Below are 5,460 nucleotides of genomic sequence, written 5' to 3'. Positions count from 1 at the left end.
CCAATTTTCCTGCCAGGGAGATATTCTGTTAACTTTATTTTCAACTCCTGACGAGGAAGGAAATAATTGATAAATTCTACGAATGTTATATTGTACTCAGAGGATAAAGAATTTGTTTGTCCCCTTCTCATTTTTAGAACATTATAAAAATCCTGTTCCCAGTAGGGCATAAGCATAATTTGAATGTCATCATCTAACTTGTACTTAATAGCAATTTCTAGACTTTCAACACATGGTAATAGAATAGATTACAGAAGAAAATGCAAAAAATGTCTATCTAGATCCTCAGAGTGGCACGGGGAAGTGTGTACCAGGGAGTGCACCCAATTGGTGCATGTGAGGCAAGCGCTGTGCCACTCAGCTACATCCCTAAGCCGAATCACAAGGATTAATGAGGTCATCTCCACCTTCTGACTGGAAAAAGATGGTCAACGTCTTGAAAAGAGTGCTTCTAGAATGCGATCCTGCCATGAATCAACTTCTACTATACTTGATGAATCCAATGCCCTGGGGAAGAAGTTCATCATTCACGATATTGATGATACTCATGTCTTCGTAATAGCAGAGTTGGTTAATGCCCTCCAGGAGCACGTAGGTGAATCAATGGACCAAAATGCTTTTTCTCTTACCTAGAAGTAAAATAATTGATATTGACTTTTTAGGAATTATAAGCAACAAATAGGAAAGACTGTCCCCCCCCATCCCCACCCCCTTTGAGTACCTTATGGCTGAGGAGCATGCTTTGGGAAAGACTGTAATCATTTGTTCAGACAAAAACCCCTGAACTAATTTTTGTTGTACTTCAGAATTTTTTTAAAAAAAGCTTTAACAATTGACTGTAATTCGACCTTTATTATCTTTTAATAAAATAAAAACATACATGTTTTTTCTAAAAAAAAAAAAAAAAAGTCTATCTAAGCTATAGAATGTAAATGTAGATAAATAAATGTGATTAGAATAAACCTTAAATTCCTAGAACAATTTGATCTTAATCTAGGGGTAGAAGACTTTCAAACATGTTTATAAGTTTAGCTTAGTTGGCTGAACTAAATGGCTAATGAGCCTAGTACTCCAACTTTACATAGCCAACTTGCTTTAGCCAGTGATTGTGTTGCTAAACTGGCCAGGTTTTCTGCATAGATGTTTTATTCTCTTAAGGAAAACAGATAACAGGAACACAGCACCATCATACGAAAACAACTCAAGATACTATATTTAATATAAGTAGGAGGGGAATATTTTGATGTCAATATTAGGAGCAGAGTTGAAATAAGGTGGTAATTGTTGGTAGAATTCCAGGGAGGTGAATACATGGCCCAAATTCCATAAATCAATCAATATATTGGGAAAATGGAACTGAATTTAAGCTTTAACATCATGAGAAAATTGAATGTGAATAATTGAGTGATCTATTTAGTAAGTATTTTAATTATACTGAATAAATACATCACTGAGACATTTAGAGATTAGAAGAGACAAGACATACTGAAAATTAAATAACAAGGTATAGTATATGCCTTTTAAAAAATACTCTAGTCCTCTTTGTATTATATATTGCTCTGGTAGCAACTACAGTAATTTGGGACCAACATCTTGTAAATACAACTGGACAACAGTCACCTAAGCTCAAAACATTAACCTGTCACTTTCTGCAGAGCTTTTCTAATGTCATGGTAGAAGCTAGCAGAACTGCACAAAGTCATGCATGTTCAATCAGGAAGCACAAGGGAGTTCTTTTCAGTAAAGTCATCTATAATCAGTGGGAGACAGGAGCTCATAAATAAATATTTTCTCCTTTTATCGCCCAGGTAGATTGTCTGAGATGCATTTTAAGATCCTGGTAAGCATCAGTTACTCATAGTGATAGCCATAAGGCATCTTTAAACTCATTCTCTTGCCCTCTCTTTCCCAATTCCTTGGGGTCTCCATCACACTTCTTGAGAATCACTGCTCAAATAAACTTCCAATATGCAATCCTATGTCTTAGCTCTTATTTTAAGAGATATGATGTCAGGGAAAGGCAGGGAAAACTCCATCAAGGACATAGTTAAAGAACAATTAGTACAAAGAGATATGAAGAGATGAATGTGAGAGAGACTCAAAAACTGAATTGATAGAATTTAGTAATTAAACAACGCAGAAATACAACAGTCATCTTGGAGAGCCAGATGATAGGTTCTATTCTAGATAAGGCCATAACTTCATAGTAAGTTTGGCATTTGGGAATAAGATACAGGAATCAAGTGAATGTTGAAATCTTGACAGTGAATGAGTTTAGGGCATGAGTAAGGGCAGTTGAGTGGGAAGAACATGTAATTCAATTCCACCATTATGTCAAGACCAGACTAAAGAGGCTCAAGACAGAAATAGATATTAGACGGGGTAGAGACAGAAACGGTTGTATAGATAGGTCACTATACAAATTAATATAGAGGGAGACAGTTCATTACTGACAAGTAACAGACTTGCTAGGTACAAACTAAAGGAGAAAAGTTGGAAATTTGTGGATCAAAATATATTAGTTTTTTCAGGATCTAAGAAAAAATAGAAGAAAACTAGTGGAAAGAAGATTTATATGAAAAAATTCAAAGTTTGTCCTATTTTCAAATACATTTTATTGAAATTAATCACTGACTACATAGAAAATCTGATATTATCTTACTTTTACACTTTTATACACTTTTTATACTTAAGATCATTCCTTTAAAAAAAAAGAACATTCATGAGTACTTTCTCTAAGATGTTGGTCCACAGAATGGCATTATTGAAAAGTACCTCTCTTCCAGAAAATATTGGAAGAATTCTACTTGAATAAATATTGCATAACTCAGTGCCTACTTTTGCATACCCATATTTGTGGTAAGCTAATCCTAGTTTCCAAAAAAAGGTTTTTGTACAGTTGAAAAGCATTTCTGAAATACTGCCAACTCCATCTTGTGATTAAAGTTGTGTGGTATAAAATAGGTTGTTAGAAGGAGTGAGATGCCAAACAGGTATTTAGAGAGTTCAATTTTTATTTTTTATATTTGAATGAGTCATTGTTTAAATAATCTGTTTTTGCAAAAATATTTTCAAAACTCAATCTGATCATTCTACTTTTCCATTGAATATTTTCTTTTTTTGGTACTTTTTAACCATCTGCTTTAAATATAAATGACAGTCTATCATAGCGTGCTTAGATTTTAGTATACATTATCCCTTCAGGATATATTTGTTATCTGTTTGATTTGCACTTTGTTTTAAACAGTTACTATATGAGTGATATTTGAGACAGTGACTAGTTGCCCACAAAGAATGAGTGAATCCTTTACAAACCACATCTTGTTTATCTATTTACTTGTTATAAGCCTGTTTATCTACATAATATAACTGTGACAATCAAATTATAATTCATTTGAAGGGCTTTTTTTTTTTTTCTTGTTTCACATTCTCATGACCATCATACTATCTGGTTTCATTTAATGTTATTACTGAACTTTTTTTTTTTTTTTTTGATCAGTAATTTTTCCCCCTAGAAAGTGGGCTGAACTCTCTTTTTTAACTTTTGCATCTTTCAATTTTCTTATAACTATGGGTCAACAAATAGTCCACCTATTATTTTAATGCTCGTTTTGGTGTGAAACTTCATTTGTTTTTTAATAATTGGTAATGCATATTAATTGTACAAAGTAATGGGTTTCATAGTGATAATTTCACACATGCATATAATGCACTTTGATCATAACCATTCTCCCTTATAACCTCTGTTCCCTCAGTACCTTCACCTTCCTTAATAGTCCCCCTTCTACTTTCATGTAGCTTCCATTTTTTTCTTTCTAAATTCTTCATGGGAGAGAAAACATGCAACACCTGTCTTTTTGAGTTTTATTTTGCTTGATGATCTCTAATTCCATCTATTTTCCTGCAAATGACATGTGTTCCTTCTTTTCTTTTTAAATTTACATATGGAATGCTTCACAAATTTGCATGTTATTCTTATGCAGGAACCATGTTATTTTTTTTCTGTATCAGTTCAATTTTAGTATATGTACTGCTGAAGCAAACACAATTTCATTCTTCTTTATTGCTAAATAATACTTTTATGTATGTATATCATATTTTTTTACCCATTCATTTATTGACAGGCATCTAGGCTGATCCCATAACTTTGTTATTGTAAATACCACTGCAACATGCATGTTTATCTACAGTGTGCTGACTTTGATTCCTTTGGATATATACCCAGGAGTGATAAAACTAGATTGCATGGTAGATCTATTTTTAGGTTTTTAAGGAATTTCCATACTGTTTTCCATAGTGGCTGTCCTGATTTACAATACCACCAGCATTATGTAAGGGTTCCTTTGTCCTTTTAACCTTTGGTTTTTGTTGTTGTTATCTGATAACCGCCATTCTGATTGGTTGGGTGAGATGGAATCTCAATATGTCTTGTGTGTTTTGTTTTTTTGTTTTTTTTTCTTGGTGGGAGGAACCAGGGATTGAACTCAGGGGCACTGGGACACTGAGCCACATCCCCAGCCCTATTTTGTATTTTATTTAGAGACAGACTCTCACTGAGTTGCTTAGTGCCTCGCTTTTGCTGAGGCTGGCTTTGAACTTCAGATCCTCCTGCCTCAGCCTCCCGAACCTCTGGGATTACAGGTATGTGCTACCATGCCTAGCTCAATATAGTTTTGGTTTGCATTTCCTTGATGGCTGAAGATGTTGATCATTTTTTCATATTTTTATTGGCCATTCATGCTTCCTTTGAGAACTTATAAAAGTCGAACAAATTATTTTTAAATTAATTATAATTTTTTAAATTAATTGGATTACTTTTAAAGAATTTCTATTTATTTTTTATATTTTTTGAAACAGGTCTTGAATCTTTGCTCAGGGCCTTGCTAAATTTCTGAGACTGGTTTTGAACATGGGGTTCTCCTGCCTCAGCCTCTAGAGTTGCTGGGATTACAGGCATGCACCACAACACCCGGCCCTCCTTGATCCTTTTTAAGTTGATTTTTTTGGGAGTAGAACTAGGAATTGAAACCAGGGTCACTCTACCATTGAGCTACATCCTCAGCCCTTTTTATTTTTATTTATTTATTTATTTTTATTTTAATTTATTTTAAAAATATTTTTTAGTTGTAGATGGACACTCTTTATTCATTCATTCATTTATTTATTTGTGATGCTGGGGATTGAACCCAGGGCCTTATGCATACAAGGCAAGCACTCTACCAACTGAGCTATATCCTCTGTCCAGCCCTTTTTATTTTTAATTTGAGATAGGGTCTCACTAAGTGGCTAAGGCTGGCCTCAAACTTGTGATCCTCCTTCCTCAGCCTCTCAAGTTGCTGGGATTCGTAGTATGTACCATCAGGCCCAGTTTAAGTTGATTTTTGTGCAGGGTGAGAGTTAGGGATCTATTTCAATCCTGTACCTGTGAAAGTTCAACTTTCCCAGCATCATTTGCTGAAG

General features: G+C 34.2%; 1 pseudogene across 1 annotated transcript; it reads left to right on the top strand.

The window, feature by feature from the left end:
- Positions 1 to 278: 278 nt before the first annotated feature.
- LOC306663092 (general transcription factor IIH subunit 5-like) lies at positions 279 to 705 on the top strand (annotated as a pseudogene). Its single transcript has one exon. The product of its transcript is annotated as a general transcription factor IIH subunit 5-like (transcript).
- Positions 706 to 5,460: the final 4,755 nt, after the last annotated feature.

The sequence above is a fragment of the Sciurus vulgaris genome (genome assembly GCF_902686455.1).
Source record: "Sciurus vulgaris genome assembly, chromosome: 6".
Lineage (NCBI taxonomy): Eukaryota > Metazoa > Chordata > Mammalia > Rodentia > Sciuridae > Sciurus > Sciurus vulgaris.
Note: the sequence above shows the minus strand (reverse complement) of the source record. Positions and strands in the feature narration are given on the sequence as shown.